This window comes from Schistocerca gregaria, chromosome 3 (assembly GCF_023897955.1).
Source record: "Schistocerca gregaria isolate iqSchGreg1 chromosome 3, iqSchGreg1.2, whole genome shotgun sequence".
NCBI lineage: Eukaryota > Metazoa > Arthropoda > Insecta > Orthoptera > Acrididae > Schistocerca > Schistocerca gregaria.
Window position 1 is genome coordinate 313599877 of NC_064922.1, and position 12776 is coordinate 313612652.

Consider the following 12776-nt stretch of genomic DNA (forward strand, 5'->3'; position numbering starts at 1 on the left):
TGCACTCCGCACGCCATACCGAAGGCTTTGGAGCAACATTTCAATGGGGGGATCGCAGGCCAGGGTCTTGCAGGTCATCGTCCTCCCGCTAAGGCGTCGAACTGTAAGAAATCCACTTGCTTGGGGAAGAATCTTGTACGCTGAATTTGATAGAATATGGTGCTAGGCAAAAGTTTTCATATACTGCTGCACGGAGAAACAAAAATTGGAGGAGCTGGGATTTGAACCCAGGACTTTCTGCATGCGAAGCAGACACTCTACCACTGAGTTACACCCCCGCCAGAGCAAGTACATCTGGGAAGAGTCTCTCGTGGATCCTACTGTCATTATTTCTTAGGCTTGAACGGTACAGTAAGTGTTCGAGGAACCTATTCATGATAAGAGCTTAGCAGCGTCGACTCCGTGGCGCAACGGTAGCGCGTCTGACTCCAGATCAGAAGGTTGCGTGTTCAAATCACGTCGGGGTCACAGTGAAATTTTCGTTTACGGAAGCCATGGACGAGTATGTCAATTTAATCAGATACCAAACGATTACAGAGAACGGACGAACAGAACCTGCTTGAAAAAAGCTACTAGTGAATTTTCGCATTCTGACATTAAGGTGAAGGCGCCGACTCGCACTTTCTCCAGGCGCGAAGTGTCTAATATTTTTGTTATTTATATCGTTTAACGCTAATATATAACTGAGAGATAATGATTACGCAATATTTTGCTCGATTAGACGTCTTTAGCCAGACAGAGTATAACAATTTTCCTTAAGTTATGGGGATAGAAAGTTTGTGAAAGGGGGTATAGCTCAGTCGTAGAGCATTCGACTGCAGATCGAGAGGTCCCCGGTTCAATCCCGGGTGCCCCCTTCATTTTTCAGTATCTTGAAAAAACAAATAACGATTGTCGCATTTAGTTGCAAATACATGTTTGAAATGATTGAGATGCACTCCGCACGCCATACCGAAGGCTTTGGAGCAACATTTCAATGGGGGGATCGCAGGCCAGGGTCTTGCAGGTCATCGTCCTCCCGCTAAGGCGTCGAACTGTAAGAAATCCACTTGCTTGGGGAAGAATCTTGTACGCTGAATTTGATAGAATATGGTGCTAGGCAAAAGTTTTCATATACTGCTGCACGGAGAAACAAAAATTGGAGGAGCTGGGATTTGAACCCAGGACTTTCTGCATGCGAAGCAGACACTCTACCACTGAGTTACACCCCCGCCAGAGCAAGTACATCTGGGAAGAGTCTCTCGTGGATCCTACTGTCATTATTTCTTAGGTTTGAACGGTACAGTAAGTGTTCGAGGAACCTATTCATGATAAGAGCTTAGCAGCGTCGACTCCGTGGCGCAACGGTAGCGCGTCTGACTCCAGATCAGAAGGTTGCGTGTTCAAATCACGTCGGGGTCACAGTGAAATTTTCGTTTACGGAAGCCATGGACGAGTATGTCAATTTAATCAGATACCAAACGATTACAGAGAACGGACGAACAGAACCTGCTTGAAAAAAGCTACTAGTGAATTTTCGCATTCTGACATTAAGGTGAAGGCGCCGACTCGCACTTTCTCCAGGCGCGAAGTGTCTAATATTTTTGTTATTTATATCGTTTAACGCTAATATATAACTGAGAGATAATGATTACGCAATATTTTGCTCGATTAGACGTCTTTAGCCAGACAGAGTATAACAATTTTCCTTAAGTTATGGGGATAGAAAGTTTGTGAAAGGGGGTATAGCTCAGTCGTAGAGCATTCGACTGCAGATTGAGAGGTCCCCGGTTCAATCCCGGGTGCCCCCTTCATTTTTCAGTATCTTGAAAAAACAAATAACGATTGTCGCATTTAGTTGCAAATACATGTTTGAAATGATTGAGATGCACTCCGCACGCCATACCGAAGGCTTTGGAGCAACATTTCAATGGGGGGATCGCAGGCCAGGGTCTTGCAGGTCATCGTCCTCCCGCTAAGGCGTCGAACTGTAAGAAATCCACTTGCTTGGGGAAGAATCTTGTACGCTGAATTTGATAGAATATGGTGCTAGGCAAAAGTTTTCATATACTGCTGCACGGAGAAACAAAAATTGGAGGAGCTGGGATTTGAACCCAGGACTTTCTGCATGCGAAGCAGACACTCTACCACTGAGTTACACCCCCGCCAGAGCAAGTACATCTGGGAAGAGTCTCTCGTGGATCCTACTGTCATTATTTCTTAGGCTTGAACGGTACAGTAAGTGTTCGAGGAACCTATTCATGATAAGAGCTTAGCAGCGTCGACTCCGTGGCGCAACGGTAGCGCGTCTGACTCCAGATCAGAAGGTTGCGTGTTCAAATCACGTCGGGGTCACAGTGAAATTTTCGTTTACGGAAGCCATGGACGAGTATGTCAATTTAATCAGATACCAAACGATTACAGAGAACGGACGAACAGAACCTGCTTGAAAAAAGCTACTAGTGAATTTTCGCATTCTGACATTAAGGTGAAGGCGCCGACTCGCACTTTCTCCAGGCGCGAAGTGTCTAATATTTTTGTTATTTATATCGTTTAACGCTAATATATAACTGAGAGATAATGATTACGCAATATTTTGCTCGATTAGACGTCTTTAGCCAGACAGAGTATAACAATTTTCCTTAAGTTATGGGGATAGAAAGTTTGTGAAAGGGGGTATAGCTCAGTCGTAGAGCATTCGACTGCAGATCGAGAGGTCCCCGGTTCAATCCCGGGTGCCCCCTTCATTTTTCAGTATCTTGAAAAAACAAATAACGATTGTCGCATTTAGTTGCAAATACATGTTTGAAATGATTGAGATGCACTCCGCACGCCATACCGAAGGCTTTGGAGCAACATTTCAATGGGGGGATCGCAGGCCAGGGTCTTGCAGGTCATCGTCCTCCCGCTAAGGCGTCGAACTGTAAGAAATCCACTTGCTTGGGGAAGAATCTTGTACGCTGAATTTGATAGAATATGGTGCTAGGCAAAAGTTTTCATATACTGCTGCACGGAGAAACAAAAATTGGAGGAGCTGGGATTTGAACCCAGGACTTTCTGCATGCGAAGCAGACACTCTACCACTGAGTTACACCCCCGCCAGAGCAAGTACATCTGGGAAGAGTCTCTCGTGGATCCTACTGTCATTATTTCTTAGGCTTGAACGGTACAGTAAGTGTTCGAGGAACCTATTCATGATAAGAGCTTAGCAGCGTCGACTCCGTGGCGCAACGGTAGCGCGTCTGACTCCAGATCAGAAGGTTGCGTGTTCAAATCACGTCGGGGTCACAGTGAAATTTTCGTTTACGGAAGCCATGGACGAGTATGTCAATTTAATCAGATACCAAACGATTACAGAGAACGGACGAACAGAACCTGCTTGAAAAAAGCTACTAGTGAATTTTCGCATTCTGACATTAAGGTGAAGGCGCCGACTCGCACTTTCTCCAGGCGCGAAGTGTCTAATATTTTTGTTATTTATATCGTTTAACGCTAATATATAACTGAGAGATAATGATTACGCAATATTTTGCTCGATTAGACGTCTTTAGCCAGACAGAGTATAACAATTTTCCTTAAGTTATGGGGATAGAAAGTTTGTGAAAGGGGGTATAGCTCAGTCGTAGAGCATTCGACTGCAGATCGAGAGGTCCCCGGTTCAATCCCGGGTGCCCCCTTCATTTTTCAGTATCTTGAAAAAACAAATAACGATTGTCGCATTTAGTTGCAAATACATGTTTGAAATGATTGAGATGCACTCCGCACGCCATACCGAAGGCTTTGGAGCAACATTTCAATGGGGGGATCGCAGGCCAGGGTCTTGCAGGTCATCGTCCTCCCGCTAAGGCGTCGAACTGTAAGAAATCCACTTGCTTGGGGAAGAATCTTGTACGCTGAATTTGATAGAATATGGTGCTAGGCAAAAGTTTTCATATACTGCTGCACGGAGAAACAAAAATTGGAGGAGCTGGGATTTGAACCCAGGACTTTCTGCATGCGAAGCAGACACTCTACCACTGAGTTACACCCCCGCCAGAGCAAGTACATCTGGGAAGAGTCTCTCGTGGATCCTACTGTCATTATTTCTTAGGCTTGAACGGTACAGTAAGTGTTCGAGGAACCTATTCATGATAAGAGCTTAGCAGCGTCGACTCCGTGGCGCAACGGTAGCGCGTCTGACTCCAGATCAGAAGGTTGCGTGTTCAAATCACGTCGGGGTCACAGTGAAATTTTCGTTTACGGAAGCCATGGACGAGTATGTCAATTTAATCAGATACCAAACGATTACAGAGAACGGACGAACAGAACCTGCTTGAAAAAAGCTACTAGTGAATTTTCGCATTCTGACATTAAGGTGAAGGCGCCGACTCGCACTTTCTCCAGGCGCGAAGTGTCTAATATTTTTGTTATTTATATCGTTTAACGCTAATATATAACTGAGAGATAATGATTACGCAATATTTTGCTCGATTAGACGTCTTTAGCCAGACAGAGTATAACAATTTTCCTTAAGTTATGGGGATAGAAAGTTTGTGAAAGGGGGTATAGCTCAGTCGTAGAGCATTCGACTGCAGATCGAGAGGTCCCCGGTTCAATCCCGGGTGCCCCCTTCATTTTTCAGTATCTTGAAAAAACAAATAACGATTGTCGCATTTAGTTGCAAATACATGTTTGAAATGATTGAGATGCACTCCGCACGCCATACCGAAGGCTTTGGAGCAACATTTCAATGGGGGGATCGCAGGCCAGGGTCTTGCAGGTCATCGTCCTCCCGCTAAGGCGTCGAACTGTAAGAAATCCACTTGCTTGGGGAAGAATCTTGTACGCTGAATTTGATAGAATATGGTGCTAGGCAAAAGTTTTCATATACTGCTGCACGGAGAAACAAAAATTGGAGGAGCAGGGATTTGAACCCAGGACTTTCTGCATGCGAAGCAGACACTCTACCACTGAGTTACACCCCCGCCAGAGCAAGTACATCTGGGAAGAGTCTCTCGTGGATCCTACTGTCATTATTTCTTAGGTTTGAACGGTACAGTAAGTGTTCGAGGAACCTATTCATGATAAGAGCTTAGCAGCGTCGACTCCGTGGCGCAACGGTAGCGCGTCTGACTCCAGATCAGAAGGTTGCGTGTTCAAATCACGTCGGGGTCACAGTGAAATTTTCGTTTACGGAAGCCATGGACGAGTATGTCAATTTAATCAGATACCAAACGATTACAGAGAACGGACGAACAGAACCTGCTTGAAAAAAGCTACTAGTGAATTTTCGCATTCTGACATTAAGGTGAAGGCGCCGACTCGCACTTTCTCCAGGCGCGAAGTGTCTAATATTTTTGTTATTTATATCGTTTAACGCTAATATATAACTGAGAGATAATGATTACGCAATATTTTGCTCGATTAGACGTCTTTAGCCAGACAGAGTATAACAATTTTCCTTAAGTTATGGGGATAGAAAGTTTGTGAAAGGGGGTATAGCTCAGTCGTAGAGCATTCGACTGCAGATCGAGAGGTCCCCGGTTCAATCCCGGGTGCCCCCTTCATTTTTCAGTATCTTGAAAAAACAAATAACGATTGTCGCATTTAGTTGCAAATACATGTTTGAAATGATTGAGATGCACTCCGCACGCCATACCGAAGGCTTTGGAGCAACATTTCAATGGGGGGATCGCAGGCCAGGGTCTTGCAGGTCATCGTCCTCCCGCTAAGGCGTCGAACTGTAAGAAATCCACTTGCTTGGGGAAGAATCTTGTACGCTGAATTTGATAGAATATGGTGCTAGGCAAAAGTTTTCATATACTGCTGCACGGAGAAACAAAAATTGGAGGAGCTGGGATTTGAACCCAGGACTTTCTGCATGCGAAGCAGACACTCTACCACTGAGTTACACCCCCGCCAGAGCAAGTACATCTGGGAAGAGTCTCTCGTGGATCCTACTGTCATTATTTCTTAGGCTTGAACGGTACAGTAAGTGTTCGAGGAACCTATTCATGATAAGAGCTTAGCAGCGTCGACTCCGTGGCGCAACGGTAGCGCGTCTGACTCCAGATCAGAAGGTTGCGTGTTCAAATCACGTCGGGGTCACAGTGAAATTTTCGTTTACGGAAGCCATGGACGAGTATGTCAATTTAATCAGATACCAAACGATTACAGAGAACGGACGAACAGAACCTGCTTGAAAAAAGCTACTAGTGAATTTTCGCATTCTGACATTAAGGTGAAGGCGCCGACTCGCACTTTCTCCAGGCGCGAAGTGTCTAATATTTTTGTTATTTATATCGTTTAACGCTAATATATAACTGAGAGATAATGATTACGCAATATTTTGCTCGATTAGACGTCTTTAGCCAGACAGAGTATAACAATTTTCCTTAAGTTATGGGGATAGAAAGTTTGTGAAAGGGGGTATAGCTCAGTCGTAGAGCATTCGACTGCAGATCGAGAGGTCCCCGGTTCAATCCCGGGTGCCCCCTTCATTTTTCAGTATCTTGAAAAAACAAATAACGATTGTCGCATTTAGTTGCAAATACATGTTTGAAATGATTGAGATGCACTCCGCACGCCATACCGAAGGCTTTGGAGCAACATTTCAATGGGGGGATCGCAGGCCAGGGTCTTGCAGGTCATCGTCCTCCCGCTAAGGCGTCGAACTGTAAGAAATCCACTTGCTTGGGGAAGAATCTTGTACGCTGAATTTGATAGAATATGGTGCTAGGCAAAAGTTTTCATATACTGCTGCACGGAGAAACAAAAATTGGAGGAGCTGGGATTTGAACCCAGGACTTTCTGCATGCGAAGCAGACACTCTACCACTGAGTTACACCCCCGCCAGAGCAAGTACATCTGGGAAGAGTCTCTCGTGGATCCTACTGTCATTATTTCTTAGGTTTGAACGGTACAGTAAGTGTTCGAGGAACCTATTCATGATAAGAGCTTAGCAGCGTCGACTCCGTGGCGCAACGGTAGCGCGTCTGACTCCAGATCAGAAGGTTGCGTGTTCAAATCACGTCGGGGTCACAGTGAAATTTTCGTTTACGGAAGCCATGGACGAGTATGTCAATTTAATCAGATACCAAACGATTACAGAGAACGGACGAACAGAACCTGCTTGAAAAAAGCTACTAGTGAATTTTCGCATTCTGACATTAAGGTGAAGGCGCCGACTCGCACTTTCTCCAGGCGCGAAGTGTCTAATATTTTTGTTATTTATATCGTTTAACGCTAATATATAACTGAGAGATAATGATTACGCAATATTTTGCTCGATTAGACGTCTTTAGCCAGACAGAGTATAACAATTTTCCTTAAGTTATGGGGATAGAAAGTTTGTGAAAGGGGGTATAGCTCAGTCGTAGAGCATTCGACTGCAGATCGAGAGGTCCCCGGTTCAATCCCGGGTGCCCCCTTCATTTTTCAGTATCTTGAAAAAACAAATAACGATTGTCGCATTTAGTTGCAAATACATGTTTGAAATGATTGAGATGCACTCCGCACGCCATACCGAAGGCTTTGGAGCAACATTTCAATGGGGGGATCGCAGGCCAGGGTCTTGCAGGTCATCGTCCTCCCGCTAAGGCGTCGAACTGTAAGAAATCCACTTGCTTGGGGAAGAATCTTGTACGCTGAATTTGATAGAATATGGTGCTAGGCAAAAGTTTTCATATACTGCTGCACGGAGAAACAAAAATTGGAGGAGCTGGGATTTGAACCCAGGACTTTCTGCATGCGAAGCAGACACTCTACCACTGAGTTACACCCCCGCCAGAGCAAGTACATCTGGGAAGAGTCTCTCGTGGATCCTACTGTCATTATTTCTTAGGCTTGAACGGTACAGTAAGTGTTCGAGGAACCTATTCATGATAAGAGCTTAGCAGCGTCGACTCCGTGGCGCAACGGTAGCGCGTCTGACTCCAGATCAGAAGGTTGCGTGTTCAAATCACGTCGGGGTCACAGTGAAATTTTCGTTTACGGAAGCCATGGACGAGTATGTCAATTTAATCAGATACCAAACGATTACAGAGAACGGACGAACAGAACCTGCTTGAAAAAAGCTACTAGTGAATTTTCGCATTCTGACATTAAGGTGAAGGCGCCGACTCGCACTTTCTCCAGGCGCGAAGTGTCTAATATTTTTGTTATTTATATCGTTTAACGCTAATATATAACTGAGAGATAATGATTACGCAATATTTTGCTCGATTAGACGTCTTTAGCCAGACAGAGTATAACAATTTTCCTTAAGTTATGGGGATAGAAAGTTTGTGAAAGGGGGTATAGCTCAGTCGTAGAGCATTCGACTGCAGATCGAGAGGTCCCCGGTTCAATCCCGGGTGCCCCCTTCATTTTTCAGTATCTTGAAAAAACAAATAACGATTGTCGCATTTAGTTGCAAATACATGTTTGAAATGATTGAGATGCACTCCGCACGCCATACCGAAGGCTTTGGAGCAACATTTCAATGGGGGGATCGCAGGCCAGGGTCTTGCAGGTCATCGTCCTCCCGCTAAGGCGTCGAACTGTAAGAAATCCACTTGCTTGGGGAAGAATCTTGTACGCTGAATTTGATAGAATATGGTGCTAGGCAAAAGTTTTCATATACTGCTGCACGGAGAAACAAAAATTGGAGGAGCTGGGATTTGAACCCAGGACTTTCTGCATGCGAAGCAGACACTCTACCACTGAGTTACACCCCCGCCAGAGCAAGTACATCTGGGAAGAGTCTCTCGTGGATCCTACTGTCATTATTTCTTAGGCTTGAACGGTACAGTAAGTGTTCGAGGAACCTATTCATGATAAGAGCATAGCAGCGTCGACTCCGTGGCGCAACGGTAGCGCGTCTGACTCCAGATCAGAAGGTTGCGTGTTCAAATCACGTCGGGGTCACAGTGAAATTTTCGTTTACGGAAGCCATGGACGAGTATGTCAATTTAATCAGATACCAAACGATTACAGAGAACGGACGAACAGAACCTGCTTGAAAAAAGCTACTAGTGAATTTTCGCATTCTGACATTAAGGTGAAGGCGCCGACTCGCACTTTCTCCAGGCGCGAAGTGTCTAATATTTTTGTTATTTATATCGTTTAACGCTAATATATAACTGAGAGATAATGATTACGCAATATTTTGCTCGATTAGACGTCTTTAGCCAGACAGAGTATAACAATTTTCCTTAAGTTATGGGGATAGAAAGTTTGTGAAAGGGGGTATAGCTCAGTCGTAGAGCATTCGACTGCAGATCGAGAGGTCCCCGGTTCAATCCCGGGTGCCCCCTTCATTTTTCAGTATCTTGAAAAAACAAATAACGATTGTCGCATTTAGTTGCAAATACATGTTTGAAATGATTGAGATGCACTCCGCACGCCATACCGAAGGCTTTGGAGCAACATTTCAATGGGGGGATCGCAGGCCAGGGTCTTGCAGGTCATCGTCCTCCCGCTAAGGCGTCGAACTGTAAGAAATCCACTTGCTTGGGGAAGAATCTTGTACGCTGAATTTGATAGAATATGGTGCTAGGCAAAAGTTTTCATATACTGCTGCACGGAGAAACAAAAATTGGAGGAGCTGGGATTTGAACCCAGGACTTTCTGCATGCGAAGCAGACACTCTACCACTGAGTTACACCCCCGCCAGAGCAAGTACATCTGGGAAGAGTCTCTCGTGGATCCTACTGTCATTATTTCTTAGGCTTGAACGGTACAGTAAGTGTTCGAGGAACCTATTCATGATAAGAGCTTAGCAGCGTCGACTCCGTGGCGCAACGGTAGCGCGTCTGACTCCAGATCAGAAGGTTGCGTGTTCAAATCACGTCGGGGTCACAGTGAAATTTTCGTTTACGGAAGCCATGGACGAGTATGTCAATTTAATCAGATACCAAACGATTACAGAGAACGGACGAACAGAACCTGCTTGAAAAAAGCTACTAGTGAATTTTCGCATTCTGACATTAAGGTGAAGGCGCCGACTCGCACTTTCTCCAGGCGCGAAGTGTCTAATATTTTTGTTATTTATATCGTTTAACGCTAATATATAACTGAGAGATAATGATTACGCAATATTTTGCTCGATTAGACGTCTTTAGCCAGACAGAGTATAACAATTTTCCTTAAGTTATGGGGATAGAAAGTTTGTGAAAGGGGGTATAGCTCAGTCGTAGAGCATTCGACTGCAGATCGAGAGGTCCCCGGTTCAATCCCGGGTGCCCCCTTCATTTTTCAGTATCTTGAAAAAACAAATAACGATTGTCGCATTTAGTTGCAAATACATGTTTGAAATCATTGAGATGCACTCCGCACGCCATACCGAAGGCTTTGGAGCAACATTTCAATGGGGGGATCGCAGGCCAGGGTCTTGCAGGTCATCGTCCTCCCGCTAAGGCGTCGAACTGTAAGAAATCCACTTGCTTGGGGAAGAATCTTGTACGCTGAATTTGATAGAATATGGTGCTAGGCAAAAGTTTTCATATACTGCTGCACGGAGAAACAAAAATTGGAGGAGCTGGGATTTGAACCCAGGACTTTCTGCATGCGAAGCAGACACTCTACCACTGAGTTACACCCCCGCCAGAGCAAGTACATCTGGGAAGAGTCTCTCGTGGATCCTACTGTCATTATTTCTTAGGTTTGAACGGTACAGTAAGTGTTCGAGGAACCTATTCATGATAAGAGCTTAGCAGCGTCGACTCCGTGGCGCAACGGTAGCGCGTCTGACTCCAGATCAGAAGGTTGCGTGTTCAAATCACGTCGGGGTCACAGTGAAATTTTCGTTTACGGAAGCCATGGACGAGTATGTCAATTTAATCAGATACCAAACGATTACAGAGAACGGACGAACAGAACCTGCTTGAAAAAAGCTACTAGTGAATTTTCGCATTCTGACATTAAGGTGAAGGCGCCGACTCGCACTTTCTCCAGGCGCGAAGTGTCTAATATTTTTGTTATTTATATCGTTTAACGCTAATATATAACTGAGAGATAATGATTACGCAATATTTTGCTCGATTAGACGTCTTTAGCCAGACAGAGTATAACAATTTTCCTTAAGTTATGGGGATAGAAAGTTTGTGAAAGGGGGTATAGCTCAGTCGTAGAGCATTCGACTGCAGATCGAGAGGTCCCCGGTTCAATCCCGGGTGCCCCCTTCATTTTTCAGTATCTTGAAAAAACAAATAACGATTGTCGCATTTAGTTGCAAATACATGTTTGAAATGATTGAGATGCACTCCGCACGCCATACCGAAGGCTTTGGAGCAACATTTCAATGGGGGGATCGCAGGCCAGGGTCTTGCAGGTCATCGTCCTCCCGCTAAGGCGTCGAACTGTAAGAAATCCACTTGCTTGGGGAAGAATCTTGTACGCTGAATTTGATAGAATATGGTGCTAGGCAAAAGTTTTCATATACTGCTGCACGGAGAAACAAAAATTGGAGGAGCTGGGATTTGAACCCAGGACTTTCTGCATGCGAAGCAGACACTCTACCACTGAGTTACACCCCCGCCAGAGCAAGTACATCTGGGAAGAGTCTCTCGTGGATCCTACTGTCATTATTTCTTAGGTTTGAACGGTACAGTAAGTGTTCGAGGAACCTATTCATGATAAGAGCTTAGCAGCGTCGACTCCGTGGCGCAACGGTAGCGCGTCTGACTGCAGATCAGAAGGTTGCGTGTTCAAATCACGTCGGGGTCACAGTGAAATTTTCGTTTACGGAAGCCATGGACGAGTATGTCAATTTAATCAGATACCAAACGATTACAGAGAACGGACGAACAGAACCTGCTTGAAAAAAGCTACTAGTGAATTTTCGCATTCTGACATTAAGGTGAAGGCGCCGACTCGCACTTTCTCCAGGCGCGAAGTGTCTAATATTTTTGTTATTTATATCGTTTAACGCTAATATATAACTGAGAGATAATGATTACGCAATATTTTGCTCGATTAGACGTCTTTAGCCAGACAGAGTATAACAATTTTCCTTAAGTTATGGGGATAGAAAGTTTGTGAAAGGGGGTATAGCTCAGTCGTAGAGCATTCGACTGCAGATCGAGAGGTCCCCGGTTCAATCCCGGGTGCCCCCTTCATTTTTCAGTATCTTGAAAAAACAAATAACGATTGTCGCATTTAGTTGCAAATACATGTTTGAAATGATTGAGATGCACTCCGCACGCCATACCGAAGGCTTTGGAGCAACATTTCAATGGGGGGATCGCAGGCCAGGGTCTTGCAGGTCATCGTCCTCCCGCTAAGGCGTCGAACTGTAAGAAATCCACTTGCTTGGGGAAGAATCTTGTACGCTGAATTTGATAGAATATGGTGCTAGGCAAAAGTTTTCATATACTGCTGCACGGAGAAACAAAAATTGGAGGAGCTGGGATTTGAACCCAGGACTTTCTGCATGCGAAGCAGACACTCTACCACTGAGTTACACCCCCGCCAGAGCAAGTACATCTGGGAAGAGTCTCTCGTGGATCCTACTGTCATTATTTCTTAGGCTTGAACGGTACAGTAAGTGTTCGAGGAACCTATTCATGATAAGAGCTTAGCAGCGTCGACTCCGTGGCGCAACGGTAGCGCGTCTGACTCCAGATCAGAAGGTTGCGTGTTCAAATCACGTCGGGGTCACAGTGAAATTTTCGTTTACGGAAGCCATGGACGAGTATGTCAATTTAATCAGATACCAAACGATTACAGAGAACGGACGAACAGAACCTGCTTGAAAAAAGCTACTAGTGAATTTTCGCATTCTGACATTAAGGTGAAGGCGCCGACTCGCACTTTCTCCAGGCGCGAAGTGTCTAATA

General features: G+C 44.9%; 41 non-coding genes across 41 annotated transcripts; 27 read left to right on the forward strand and 14 right to left on the reverse strand.

Moving 5' to 3' along the window:
• Positions 1-206: 206 nt before the first annotated feature.
• Positions 207-278, reverse strand: Trnaa-cgc (transfer RNA alanine (anticodon CGC)). Its single transcript has one exon. It is a non-coding gene; the product is annotated as a tRNA-Ala (tRNA).
• Positions 279-396: 118 nt separating this feature from the next.
• On the forward strand, positions 397-468 carry Trnaw-cca (transfer RNA tryptophan (anticodon CCA)). The gene has a single exon. It is a non-coding gene; the product is annotated as a tRNA-Trp (tRNA).
• A 317-nt stretch (positions 469-785) lies between these two features.
• Trnac-gca (transfer RNA cysteine (anticodon GCA)) lies at positions 786-857 on the forward strand. The gene has a single exon. It is a non-coding gene; the product is annotated as a tRNA-Cys (tRNA).
• A 282-nt stretch (positions 858-1139) lies between these two features.
• Trnaa-cgc (transfer RNA alanine (anticodon CGC)) lies at positions 1140-1211 on the reverse strand. The gene has a single exon. It is a non-coding gene; the product is annotated as a tRNA-Ala (tRNA).
• A 118-nt stretch (positions 1212-1329) lies between these two features.
• Trnaw-cca (transfer RNA tryptophan (anticodon CCA)) lies at positions 1330-1401 on the forward strand. Its single transcript has one exon. It is a non-coding gene; the product is annotated as a tRNA-Trp (tRNA).
• Positions 1402-1718: 317 nt separating this feature from the next.
• On the forward strand, positions 1719-1790 carry Trnac-gca (transfer RNA cysteine (anticodon GCA)). Its single transcript has one exon. It is a non-coding gene; the product is annotated as a tRNA-Cys (tRNA).
• Positions 1791-2072: 282 nt separating this feature from the next.
• Trnaa-cgc (transfer RNA alanine (anticodon CGC)) lies at positions 2073-2144 on the reverse strand. The gene has a single exon. It is a non-coding gene; the product is annotated as a tRNA-Ala (tRNA).
• A 118-nt stretch (positions 2145-2262) lies between these two features.
• Positions 2263-2334, forward strand: Trnaw-cca (transfer RNA tryptophan (anticodon CCA)). Its single transcript has one exon. It is a non-coding gene; the product is annotated as a tRNA-Trp (tRNA).
• Positions 2335-2651: 317 nt separating this feature from the next.
• On the forward strand, positions 2652-2723 carry Trnac-gca (transfer RNA cysteine (anticodon GCA)). The gene has a single exon. It is a non-coding gene; the product is annotated as a tRNA-Cys (tRNA).
• A 282-nt stretch (positions 2724-3005) lies between these two features.
• On the reverse strand, positions 3006-3077 carry Trnaa-cgc (transfer RNA alanine (anticodon CGC)). Its single transcript has one exon. It is a non-coding gene; the product is annotated as a tRNA-Ala (tRNA).
• Positions 3078-3195: 118 nt separating this feature from the next.
• On the forward strand, positions 3196-3267 carry Trnaw-cca (transfer RNA tryptophan (anticodon CCA)). The gene has a single exon. It is a non-coding gene; the product is annotated as a tRNA-Trp (tRNA).
• A 317-nt stretch (positions 3268-3584) lies between these two features.
• On the forward strand, positions 3585-3656 carry Trnac-gca (transfer RNA cysteine (anticodon GCA)). Its single transcript has one exon. It is a non-coding gene; the product is annotated as a tRNA-Cys (tRNA).
• Positions 3657-3938: 282 nt separating this feature from the next.
• Trnaa-cgc (transfer RNA alanine (anticodon CGC)) lies at positions 3939-4010 on the reverse strand. The gene has a single exon. It is a non-coding gene; the product is annotated as a tRNA-Ala (tRNA).
• A 118-nt stretch (positions 4011-4128) lies between these two features.
• Positions 4129-4200, forward strand: Trnaw-cca (transfer RNA tryptophan (anticodon CCA)). The gene has a single exon. It is a non-coding gene; the product is annotated as a tRNA-Trp (tRNA).
• Positions 4201-4517: 317 nt separating this feature from the next.
• Trnac-gca (transfer RNA cysteine (anticodon GCA)) lies at positions 4518-4589 on the forward strand. The gene has a single exon. It is a non-coding gene; the product is annotated as a tRNA-Cys (tRNA).
• A 282-nt stretch (positions 4590-4871) lies between these two features.
• Trnaa-cgc (transfer RNA alanine (anticodon CGC)) lies at positions 4872-4943 on the reverse strand. Its single transcript has one exon. It is a non-coding gene; the product is annotated as a tRNA-Ala (tRNA).
• A 118-nt stretch (positions 4944-5061) lies between these two features.
• Trnaw-cca (transfer RNA tryptophan (anticodon CCA)) lies at positions 5062-5133 on the forward strand. The gene has a single exon. It is a non-coding gene; the product is annotated as a tRNA-Trp (tRNA).
• Positions 5134-5450: 317 nt separating this feature from the next.
• Trnac-gca (transfer RNA cysteine (anticodon GCA)) lies at positions 5451-5522 on the forward strand. Its single transcript has one exon. It is a non-coding gene; the product is annotated as a tRNA-Cys (tRNA).
• A 282-nt stretch (positions 5523-5804) lies between these two features.
• Trnaa-cgc (transfer RNA alanine (anticodon CGC)) lies at positions 5805-5876 on the reverse strand. The gene has a single exon. It is a non-coding gene; the product is annotated as a tRNA-Ala (tRNA).
• A 118-nt stretch (positions 5877-5994) lies between these two features.
• Trnaw-cca (transfer RNA tryptophan (anticodon CCA)) lies at positions 5995-6066 on the forward strand. Its single transcript has one exon. It is a non-coding gene; the product is annotated as a tRNA-Trp (tRNA).
• A 317-nt stretch (positions 6067-6383) lies between these two features.
• On the forward strand, positions 6384-6455 carry Trnac-gca (transfer RNA cysteine (anticodon GCA)). Its single transcript has one exon. It is a non-coding gene; the product is annotated as a tRNA-Cys (tRNA).
• Positions 6456-6737: 282 nt separating this feature from the next.
• Trnaa-cgc (transfer RNA alanine (anticodon CGC)) lies at positions 6738-6809 on the reverse strand. Its single transcript has one exon. It is a non-coding gene; the product is annotated as a tRNA-Ala (tRNA).
• Positions 6810-6927: 118 nt separating this feature from the next.
• Positions 6928-6999, forward strand: Trnaw-cca (transfer RNA tryptophan (anticodon CCA)). Its single transcript has one exon. It is a non-coding gene; the product is annotated as a tRNA-Trp (tRNA).
• Positions 7000-7316: 317 nt separating this feature from the next.
• Positions 7317-7388, forward strand: Trnac-gca (transfer RNA cysteine (anticodon GCA)). The gene has a single exon. It is a non-coding gene; the product is annotated as a tRNA-Cys (tRNA).
• A 282-nt stretch (positions 7389-7670) lies between these two features.
• Trnaa-cgc (transfer RNA alanine (anticodon CGC)) lies at positions 7671-7742 on the reverse strand. Its single transcript has one exon. It is a non-coding gene; the product is annotated as a tRNA-Ala (tRNA).
• Positions 7743-7860: 118 nt separating this feature from the next.
• Trnaw-cca (transfer RNA tryptophan (anticodon CCA)) lies at positions 7861-7932 on the forward strand. The gene has a single exon. It is a non-coding gene; the product is annotated as a tRNA-Trp (tRNA).
• Positions 7933-8249: 317 nt separating this feature from the next.
• On the forward strand, positions 8250-8321 carry Trnac-gca (transfer RNA cysteine (anticodon GCA)). The gene has a single exon. It is a non-coding gene; the product is annotated as a tRNA-Cys (tRNA).
• A 282-nt stretch (positions 8322-8603) lies between these two features.
• On the reverse strand, positions 8604-8675 carry Trnaa-cgc (transfer RNA alanine (anticodon CGC)). The gene has a single exon. It is a non-coding gene; the product is annotated as a tRNA-Ala (tRNA).
• Positions 8676-8793: 118 nt separating this feature from the next.
• On the forward strand, positions 8794-8865 carry Trnaw-cca (transfer RNA tryptophan (anticodon CCA)). The gene has a single exon. It is a non-coding gene; the product is annotated as a tRNA-Trp (tRNA).
• Positions 8866-9182: 317 nt separating this feature from the next.
• Positions 9183-9254, forward strand: Trnac-gca (transfer RNA cysteine (anticodon GCA)). Its single transcript has one exon. It is a non-coding gene; the product is annotated as a tRNA-Cys (tRNA).
• Positions 9255-9536: 282 nt separating this feature from the next.
• Positions 9537-9608, reverse strand: Trnaa-cgc (transfer RNA alanine (anticodon CGC)). The gene has a single exon. It is a non-coding gene; the product is annotated as a tRNA-Ala (tRNA).
• Positions 9609-9726: 118 nt separating this feature from the next.
• Trnaw-cca (transfer RNA tryptophan (anticodon CCA)) lies at positions 9727-9798 on the forward strand. The gene has a single exon. It is a non-coding gene; the product is annotated as a tRNA-Trp (tRNA).
• Positions 9799-10115: 317 nt separating this feature from the next.
• Trnac-gca (transfer RNA cysteine (anticodon GCA)) lies at positions 10116-10187 on the forward strand. Its single transcript has one exon. It is a non-coding gene; the product is annotated as a tRNA-Cys (tRNA).
• A 282-nt stretch (positions 10188-10469) lies between these two features.
• Trnaa-cgc (transfer RNA alanine (anticodon CGC)) lies at positions 10470-10541 on the reverse strand. Its single transcript has one exon. It is a non-coding gene; the product is annotated as a tRNA-Ala (tRNA).
• A 118-nt stretch (positions 10542-10659) lies between these two features.
• Trnaw-cca (transfer RNA tryptophan (anticodon CCA)) lies at positions 10660-10731 on the forward strand. The gene has a single exon. It is a non-coding gene; the product is annotated as a tRNA-Trp (tRNA).
• A 317-nt stretch (positions 10732-11048) lies between these two features.
• Trnac-gca (transfer RNA cysteine (anticodon GCA)) lies at positions 11049-11120 on the forward strand. The gene has a single exon. It is a non-coding gene; the product is annotated as a tRNA-Cys (tRNA).
• Positions 11121-11402: 282 nt separating this feature from the next.
• On the reverse strand, positions 11403-11474 carry Trnaa-cgc (transfer RNA alanine (anticodon CGC)). The gene has a single exon. It is a non-coding gene; the product is annotated as a tRNA-Ala (tRNA).
• A 118-nt stretch (positions 11475-11592) lies between these two features.
• On the forward strand, positions 11593-11664 carry Trnac-gca (transfer RNA cysteine (anticodon GCA)). Its single transcript has one exon. It is a non-coding gene; the product is annotated as a tRNA-Cys (tRNA).
• Positions 11665-11981: 317 nt separating this feature from the next.
• Positions 11982-12053, forward strand: Trnac-gca (transfer RNA cysteine (anticodon GCA)). The gene has a single exon. It is a non-coding gene; the product is annotated as a tRNA-Cys (tRNA).
• A 282-nt stretch (positions 12054-12335) lies between these two features.
• On the reverse strand, positions 12336-12407 carry Trnaa-cgc (transfer RNA alanine (anticodon CGC)). The gene has a single exon. It is a non-coding gene; the product is annotated as a tRNA-Ala (tRNA).
• Positions 12408-12525: 118 nt separating this feature from the next.
• Trnaw-cca (transfer RNA tryptophan (anticodon CCA)) lies at positions 12526-12597 on the forward strand. Its single transcript has one exon. It is a non-coding gene; the product is annotated as a tRNA-Trp (tRNA).
• Positions 12598-12776: the final 179 nt, after the last annotated feature.